Source organism: Somniosus microcephalus, chromosome 13 (genome assembly GCF_052327205.1).
Source record: "Somniosus microcephalus isolate GS21.2 chromosome 13, FLI_Smic_1.0, whole genome shotgun sequence".
In the NCBI taxonomy this organism is placed as follows: domain Eukaryota; kingdom Metazoa; phylum Chordata; class Chondrichthyes; order Squaliformes; family Somniosidae; genus Somniosus; species Somniosus microcephalus.
In genome coordinates, this window is record NC_140999.1 from 65,330,108 (window position 1) to 65,339,903 (window position 9,796).

Consider the following 9,796-nt stretch of genomic DNA (forward strand, 5'->3'; position numbering starts at 1 on the left):
GTCGAGCGTTGGTCATAAACCAACTGGTGGCCGCCATGTTGTGGTACCGGTTGGTCACTCTGATCCCTCCCCCTGCGTTTGTCGCCAAGATACAGAAGAAGCTCATTGACTTCTTCTGGGGCAAAAGGATGCACTGGGTCTCTGCCGCGGTTCTGAGTCTCCTGCTTAGGGAGGGCGGTCAGGCGCTGGTGTGCCTTCGCACCCAGGCTGCGACTTTCCATCTTCAGACGCTGCAGCGATACCTGTACGTCGGGAATCCTCCGAGATGGTGTGCGCTGGCGACGTATTTTTTCCGCCAGCTGCACGGCCTCAATTACGACATGCAGCTCCTGTTTGTGAAAGTGGGCGGCACGCGTGCCAGCCTGCGGGAGCTCCCTGTCTTCTACCAGGAACTGCTATGGGTTTGGAACTATGTCGCTTCCATGCAGAGCTCTCCCCGTCAGGAATGGCGGCTGTCCTTCGGGAGGCGCTGTTCAGGAATCCGCACCTCCACGTCCGCGGGTTCGGGTGGCTGGCGGAACGCAGGGCTGTGCCTGGCAAGGTGACTAGAGTTGGGGACCTGCTCGATGGCGGAGGAGCGGGCTGGATGGCGCCGGAGGAGTTGGCGCGGCGCATGTCTTGGGCCAACGTCCGGCTCACGGTCAAAGCCATCGAGTCGATGAAAGCGAAACTGCGCCCCGGCGCCACAAGGTGTATCGAGGCGGCTCAAGCGCGTGGGGCGATCCCGTCCGAGCTTTCTCCCGTTCGGGCGGAATTCCTTATCGGCGCCCAGCCCCGAAACTCCCCTCGGGAACCGACGCCTCACAACTTGAGCCATCTCGAGGAAATACCCTCCGTGCCTTTTCATTCCGGGGATGAGGGGGTGGTCATATGAGGAGAGGTTGAGTAGATTGGGACTCTACTCATTGGAGTTCAGAAGAATGAGAGGCAATCTTATTGAAACATATAAGATTGTGAAGGGGCTTGATCGGGTGGATGCGGTGAGGATGTTCCCAATGATGGGCGAAACTAGAACTAGGGGGCATAATCTTAAAATAAGGGGCTGCTCTTTCAAAACTGAGATGAGGAGAAACTTCTTCACTCAGAGGGTGGTAGGTTTGTGGAATTTGCTGCCCCAGAAAGCTGTGGAAGCTACATCATTAAATAAATTTAAAACAGAAATAGATAGTTTCCTAGAAGTAAAGGGAATTAAGGGTTACGGGGAGCGGGCAGGAAATTGGACATGAGTCTAGGTTCGGAATGGTCATGGCCCTGTGTGTAGCGGAGTGGGCCCAGGGGCCGTGTAGCCTGGTTCTGCTCCTACTGTGTTCTAATTCTGTGTTAGATTTCAGGAGATGGTTTTATTCCTGTTCCTGGCTGGGGTGGAGATCGCCTTTACAGAAGGTAAGTACTGTAGAAAATGTAGGGACAGAGTGATCTCCTGGAAGAATTTTGATCGCCTAGATGGGTCGGAGAGGAATTTCCCAGATTTTTTTCTCCCAAATTGGCCATTGGGTCTTTATCTGGTTTTTCGCCTCTCCCGGGAGATCACATGGGTTCGGGTGGATGCACAGTGATAGAAGATTTGAGGTTAGGATCAGATCAGCCATGATCTTATTGAATGGTGGAGCAGGCTCGAGGGGCCGATTGGCCTACTCCTGCTCCTATTTCTTATGTTCTTATGTTTCCTGTACGGGCTGCTCCTGCACACTTTCCACTTTGTCATCTTCGCCTGCCATCCGGATACGCCGTGGCGTGCCATCTTGCCTTCCGGCGGAGGCGGAGGTCCCCAATGGAGGGCTCTCTATGCGGGAGTCCTCCCTTGTTCTATTGGGGACTTGGCCTGGAGGGTGTTGCACGGAGCAGTCCCGTGCAATATATTTTTAAGTAGGTTCACGGACTCCCAGGCCGCCTGTTTGTTCTGCGGCTGGAGGAGTCCATTTTTCACATTTACATGGAGTGTGAGAGGTTGCAGCCCCTCTTCCATTATTTGAAGGGGCTGCTCCTCGATTTTTGGTTGCACTTCAGTCCCACGCTCTTGATCTACGGTCACCCGGTGCGGAGGGGAGCGGACAGGTTGGAGGACCTCCTCGTGGGTCTGCTCCTGGGCCTGGCTAAAAAAGCCATCAATTGGTCCAGGCAGCGGGCGGTCGAGGGGGTCGTCCAGCCAGATTGCATCCCTCTCTTCCGCAGCCATGTTCGCGCCCAGGTGGCCCTGGAGATGGAGCATGCGGTGTCCACCGGCACGCTTGAGGACTTCCGTGACTGGTGGGCGCCGCGGGGACTGGAGTGCATAATTGATTTGGATAACCAAATTCTAATTTGATTTGTTAACGTTTATTTAAAGTTCTATTAGTTACAGTTTATTTGTTTATTTTTGATTGGTCCTACCAAAAGAGGCACAGCTTTATTCATTCTCTGCCTTGCTCTCTGTGCTGCTGGTTCACCCAAAGGAGAGTGGAAAGTGGTGGTCTCCTTGACCAGGGAGAGGAGGAGAAGGAGAAACTACAGACCACCACTACCACCATCATCATCAACTACAACTGAGGTGCCTGGAGAGAGAGGACAGGGGGAAAAGGAGGCCAACACCGACCAGAGGAGAGGCCTTTCCACCACTGCCTCCCCAAATTGGCCTCCATTCCAGGAGAGGGAGAGAGGGGAGAGAAGCAGCAATCAACACCCACCATCAACTGCTTGGAAGGAGGGAAGGATAACATCTTCCACTGAACATCTGCAGGTGGGTGTCATTTGGTGCATTCTCCAAAAGACATTGTATTGTAGGTGGGGGGAGGAAAGTAGACCGGCCGGATCACCAAGGGGTGTCTGTGTGTGTGAGTGGCTCTTGTAGATTACTAGGCCACACACACCACTAATAAGCACCCCTTCTATTGCCTGGCCTGGGACAGCTTGAGCTGCCTAGGTGAAGTCTTTAAATCAATTAATACATCGTTAAGACCTGGTGTAGGACTGAGCCTGGATATTCTCCAGCTTTCCCAGGCGAAGACATCTTCCCCCCCTACCAGAAGAACACCTTCAGAGACTTTATTTTTCCATCGGAGAGTGCACCCCTGCCGACACCCACCCACCCACCATCCTGAGTGGCAACCCTGCCCTTGTGGCCTCCCTCCTTCCCACGCCCCCCTCTCTCTCTCTCTTTGTCTCTCTCTGCTCTCTCTCTCAAGAGGCACCTCCATTAATCTTTTTATTAATTGCCACTTGAACAGAGGGGAGAAGGCCCCTCTCCCAATTCCAATCAATAAGGGGAGAGGTCTGCCTTTAATTTAACAGCTCCCTCTGCTCAAGGGAGGACTTTAAATAAATAACGGAAGCCATTAACACCTTAAGGCCTGTGACTTGGGGTGAGTGTAGCTCTTTTTTTAAATACCACCCCATAATGGCGTCTATTTCTTCGCCGGTGGCGGGGCCGGCTAGGTCATTTGCGGCGGTGGCAGCCACAGCCACGGCTACTCCCACTGCTTCTGTCGCCCCGTCACCTTTCTCTTTAATAATGAAAAAGCTTGGGGTGAAGAGCTACACCTGTAATGATCATTAACATGTCATTCTATAGTGGACACTAGGTGGAGCCGTAGAGCTGTGTACAGCTGTATATAGCTGTATGTATAAGACTACACTACCCAGCTGTATGATATTAAGACTACATTACCCATGAGGCACTAGGCTACCCACAAGGCAACAGTCAGGATGGAAGCCTCTACAGATACTGTACCTAGTCCACATGTGCTCAATAAAAGTGTCTAGCAGAAGCTAGCTGTGTTCATAATAAGAATGTCTAATTATTAATGAACAAAAGAACCCACCCCACAATGACAATTGAGGCGTGTGTAAAGGCCATGGCTGGGGTTGTCGGCCCTTCAGCCATCCTCGCCGCCTCAAAAATGTACGGGAAGGCTGTGTTCTTCCTGAGGTCGGAGCGGGCGGTGTCCCTGGCCGTCGCCAAGGGGCTCACCGTGGGCGGGACTTTCTGCCGGTGGACCCCCTCGAGGCCACCGTGCAGAGGATGGTTATTTCCAACATCCCGCCCTTTGTTCCTGGTGAGCTCCTCCTCCCCCACTTACACCAACTCGGGGAGGTGAGGTCGGGGATTACGCCCATCCCGCTCGGCTTCCGGGAGGCCAGCCTTCGCCACGTTTTCTCCTTCCGGCGCCAGCTTTTTATCCAGCTGGCGCGGGAGGAGGACACCGACGGGGCTTTCGTCATCCTCCACGAGGGGTCCGCCTATCGCGTCTCCTGGACGTCGGGCGGTGTGTGGTGCCACGCCTGTAAGGAGGTGGGGCACATTAGGAAAAACTGCCCCGCCTCCAAGGCCGCCAGGTCATCTAGTGCAGCCGAGGCTGGTGCCGCCGCCGCTCCTCCCCCCGGATCTGTCCGCGCGTCGGGAGCCACTGATGCGCGGTCGACGTCGGAGGCCGATGCCACCAAGGCCTCCGGCGGGGGGGTGGGAGCACGTCCGGGTGGAAGGAAGGCGTGGCAAAAGACAAAACACCTCAGGGTGGGTCCCCCCGTGGAGTGCCGGCCCTTAAACTTGGAGCCCCTGACACCCGCGCTCCTCGCGGAGTTGGTCGGGGCAGACGAGGGTGGGAGGGGCCTCGTGCCCGAGCCTGTGGCCGAAACCGCCGTAGCGGAAACGCCGATACCTGCGGCCGGGCTCGGGCCCGAGGAACCCGACAAACCTGCTCCGCCGGAGGGAGCAGAGGAGGAGGCCCCTGCAGACATGGAGGTCTCCCTCGCTCCCTCCACGCTAAAAAGAAGGCGCGACCCCCTGGAAGAGGAGGAGGACCGTGAGGACGAAGGTCCCTCCGAACAGGGGGAGTCATCGCCCGCTGCGGGTACTGCGCCCCCACCCCCCTGCTGTCACCATCACCAGCGATCGGAAGGGGTCACCTGTCCCTTGGGAGGCTGAGGCAGATGCGTCTGTCCAGCACGTGCCTCCCGGGGATGGGGACAAGACCCTGCCCATGGGGGGGTCGCGGAACAACCCGCGGCGGAAATAGATATACTTTCTGTGCCGTTACCCCTCGCCGGGTCGGGTGGCCTGCGGTCTGGGTCGGGCGAGTTCAGGGAAAATGAGTTCGCCCAATACGACCCGGACATTTCCCAGGGGCTGCTCGACCTGGTCGAGGTTTTAGTTGAAAACACCCCATCTGCTGCGTCGGAGGCCGGTGGCGGGGAAGGGGGGAGGCCCTCTGATTGTGTCTCCGGCGCCGGACGACCTGGACGAATTCGGATTTGCTTTCTCTCCGATTTCTCCGGTCGTTCTGGCATCTGGAGCAGAGGGGGATCCTGGACCACTGCCGTCTCCTGCCCGGTGCCCCTGGAGGAGCCCAGGGAGGAATCCTCTGCCGCCGATGCTGGGGGTGGGATCCAGGCAGAGGCAGGGCCGGCCGGTGCGGCCGAGCCGTTCGCTGCGCACTGTGCGACGGACGGGTCGGCCGCTGGTGGTGACCCCCGGGAGGAGGACGGGGACTCGGTGATGGGTGCGGAGGACGATTCGGACTCCATCGCCGATGAGGCGATGGATGACCTCGTGCCCCTCGTCGAGTCTCCCCTCATCCCCGTCAGGGAAATCCGGGATTTTATGGCTGCGTGCCAGGGTCGTCAAAATAAGAGCTGGCTGGCCCTCGACAGGTGGTCGGAGCTGGCGCTGCTCATCGGGTCGGTCCGCGCCGCCGTCAAAATCATGGGCGCAGACCAAGACGTGAGCCCGCTCGAGCTGCATCGGCTCAGGTCGTTCCTCACTGGGCTGCTGAGGGAGTGGCGATCGACTAGCGGCTGCGCTCCCTCCCCCCGTTAGTTGTAGGTAGAGGTTGCACTATGCTTCTGATATGAAGATAACCATAGCCAGCCTCAGCATCAACGGCAGCAGGGAGGCTCGCTGCAGATTTAATAACCTTTCGGTCCTTCGGGACGGGAAAGTATGCGGTGTGCTTCCTGCAAGAAACCCACACTGTTCTGGGAGACGAGGCCACGTGGCTCCTGGAGTGGCAAGGAGGGGTCAGCATGAGTCACCTCTCCAACGTTTCCAGCGGGGTGGCTATCTTGCTGGCCCCGCATTTTCAGCGGGATATCTTGGGGGTCAAGGAGCACGTGCCGGGCCGCTTGCTCCAGGTCACTGTTCGCCTGGGGGGCATGCCGCTCCATCTAGTGAACGTGTACGCCCCTCAGGCCAGTGCACAGCAAGTGCGCTTCTTTGAAGAAGTTTCCGCTCTTCTGGGCTCCATCGACGCGGGCGAGTGCGTCATCCTCGGGGGGGATTTTAACTGCACCCTTGAGGCGAGGGACCGTTCGGCCCCCCAGCGATGCCCAGCAGCGATGGAGATGTTGAGGGACCTGGTCGGGTCCTTCGACTTGGTGGACGTCTGGCAACATCTCCACCCCAAATCCAGCGCCTTCACTAGCGTGAGGTCTGGAGGAGGATGGCCCAGAATCGACCGCCTTTATATTTCCCGGGCGTACATCTCCTGCATTCTGGCGGCTTCCATGCGACCGGTGCCATGCACGGACCACCACCTGGTGTGGGCGGAGCTCATTCCGCTGCGCGCGTGGGGGATCCGCGTACTGGCATTTTAACAACCTGCTGCTGGAGGACATGCGGTTCCAGGATTCGTTTCGTCGGTTCTGGGCCGGCTGGAGAAGGAAGCGGGGGTGCTTCCCCTCCTTGAGGCTATGGTGGGACGTGGTCAAGGCTCACGTCTGTCTCTTCTGTCAGGAGTACGTGAAGGGGTCGACCAAGAGGCGGGAGGCCCGGGTTGGGCGGTTGGAGAAGGAGGTGCTCGACCTGGAGTCCCGTATCGGTCAAGTCGTCGAGGACCCGGCCCTGCGGAAGGTGTACGAAGAGAAGAAGGGCGCGCTGAAGGACCTGCAGCTCGTCGGGTCCCAAGGCGCGTACGTGAGGTCGCGGATCCAGTTCCTGCGGGACCTGGACCGTGGCTCCCCCTTCTTCTACTCGTTGGAAAAAAGACGGGGGGTCCGTAAGCAGCTCTTGGGGCTGCTGGCTGACGACGGATCTCTGGTCTCGGACCCGGAGGGAATCAGCGCAGAGGCCCGTGCCTATTACGGGGCTCTGTTCTCTCCGGATCCGTCCAGCGAGGATGCGCGCAGAGTTTTGTGGGAGGACCTGCCGAAGGTCAGCCTGGAGGGCGCCGAAAAATTGGACGCTCCTCTGAGTCTGGAGGAGCTGACCGGCGCCCTCCGCCAGCTCTCCAGGGGAAAGTCCCCGGGGCTGGACGGGCTGACCATGGAGTTCCACAGGGCGCTCTGGGACGTCTTGGGGGGCGACTACGCGCGGGTCCTGGGGAAAGTTTGGCGACCGGGGAGATGCCCCTCTCTTGGCGCAGGGCGGTTATTGCCCTGCTGCCTAAGAAGGGCGATCTCCGCCTCCTTAAGATCAGGCGCCCGGTCTCCCTCCTCAGCACGGACTACAAAATTTTTGCCAGGGCCATGTCTGCTCGCCTTGGCGCCGTGCTGGCCCACATGATCCACCCCGACCAGTCCTACACGATCCCGGGCCGGACCATCCACGATAACATCCATCTGGTCTGGGACCTGGTCCAGCATTCCCAGAGGGCTGGTCTGTCGGTCGCCTTCCTTTCCCTGGATCAGGAGAAGGCGTTCGACAGGGTAGATCACGAGTATCTCTTCGGGACTCTGCGCGCATTTGGGTTCGGGACGCATTTTGTCGCCCGGATCCGACTTCTGTACTCTGCCGCAGAGTGTCTGATTAAAGTTAACGGGTCCTTGATGGCACCCCTTCGCTTCGGGAGGGGGGTGCGTCAGGGATGCCCCATGTCCGGCCAGTTATACGCCGTTTGCGTAGAGCCTTTGCTGCGCCTCTTGCGGAGAAGGTTGACGGGACTGGCTCTGCAAGGGCCGGGCGTGGAGGTGGTCCTCTCGGCTTATGCCGATGACGTGCTCCTCATGGTCACGTATCCCGCTGACTTGCGGAGGATGCAGGAATGCCAGCAGATTTACTCGGACGCATCCTCCACCAAGATCAACTGGGAGAAATGTTCCGGACTCCTGGTGGGTCAGTGGCGGGTGGACTCCCTGCCGGAGGAGTTCAGGCCCTTCGCCTGGAGCACCACGCACCTCCTCTACTTGGGAGTCTACCTTAGCCCTGCCGAGGATGCCTGGCCAGCGAACTGGCAAGAGTTGGAGGCCAAAGTCACCACTCGCTTAGGACGCTGGACAGGACTGCTCCGAGTGTTGTCCTACAGGGGTCGAGCGATGGTCATAAACGAACTGGTGGCCGCCATGTTGCGTTACCGGTTGGTCACTCTGATCCCTCCCCCTGCGTTTGTCGCCAAGATACAGAAGAAGCTCGTCGACTTCTTCTGGGACAAAAGGAAGCACTGGGTCTCTGCCGCGGTTCTGAGTCTCCCGCTTAGGGAGGGCGGTCAGGCACTGGTGTGCCTCCGCACCCAGGCTGCGACTTTCCGTCTTCAGATGCTGCAGAGATACCTGTACGTCGAGAATCCTCCGAGATGGTGTGCGCTGGCAACGTATTTTTTCCGCCAGCTGCACGGCCTCAATTACGACATGCAGCTCCTGTTTTTGGAAGTGGGCGGCACGCGTGCCAGCCTGCGGGAGCTGCCTGTCTTCTACCGGGAACTGCTATGGGTTTGGAACTACGTCGCTTCCAGGTGGAGCTCTCCCCCGTCAGGAATGGCGGCTGTCCTTCGGGAGCCGCTGTTCAGGAATCCGCACCTCCACGTCCACGTGTTCGGGTGGCTGGCGGAGCGCAGGGCTGTGCCCGGCAAGGTGACTAGAGTCAGGGACCTGCTCGATGGCGGAGGAGCGGGCTGGATGGCGCCGGAGGAGTTGGCGCGGCGCATGTCTTGGGCCAACATCCAGCTCGCGGTCAATGCCATCGAGTCGATGAAAGCGACGCTGCGCCCCGGTGCCACAAGGTGTATCGAGGCGGCTCAAGCGCGTGGGGCGATCCCGTCCGAGCTTTCCCCCGTTCGGACGGAATTCCTTATCGGCGCCCAGTCCCGAAACTCCCATCGGGAACCGGCGCCTCACAACTTGAGCCGTCTCGAGGAAATACCCTCCGTGCCTTTTCATTCCGCACGGAGGGGTTTCCTGTATGGGCTGCTCCTGCACACTCTCCACTTTGCCATCTTTGCCTGCCGTCCGGACACGCCTTGGCGTGCCATCTTGCCTTCCGGCGGAGGCGGAGGTCCCCAATGGAGGGCTCTCTATGCGGGAGTCCTCCCCTGTTCTATTGGGGACTTGGCCTGGAGGGTTTTGCACAGGGCAGTCCCGTGCAATATATTTTTAAGTAGGTTCACGGACTCCCAGGCCGCCTGTTTGTTGTGCGGCCTGGAGGAGTCCGTTTTTCATATATATACAGAGTGTGAGAGGTTGCAGCCCCTCTTCCATTATTTGAAGGGGCAGCTCCTCGATTTTTGGTTGCACTTCAGTCCCACGCTCTTGATCTATGGTCACCCGGTGCGGAGGGGGGCGGGCAGGTTGGAGGACCTCCTCATGGGTCTGCTCCTGGGCCTGGCTAAAAAAGCCATCAATTGGTCCAGGCAGCGGGCGGTCGAGGGGGTCGTCCTGCCAGATTGCCGCCCTCTCTTCCGCGGCCATGTTCGCGCCCGGGTGGCCCTGGAGATGGAGCATGCGGTGTCCGCCGGCACGCTCGAGTACTCCCGTGACCGGTGGGCACCGCGGGGACTGGAGTGCATAATTGATGTGGACAACCAAATTTTAATTTGATTTGCTAAGGTTTATTTAAAGTTTTACATTTTTAATTGCAGTCTATTTGTTTAATTTACTTGGTCCAATTAAAAGA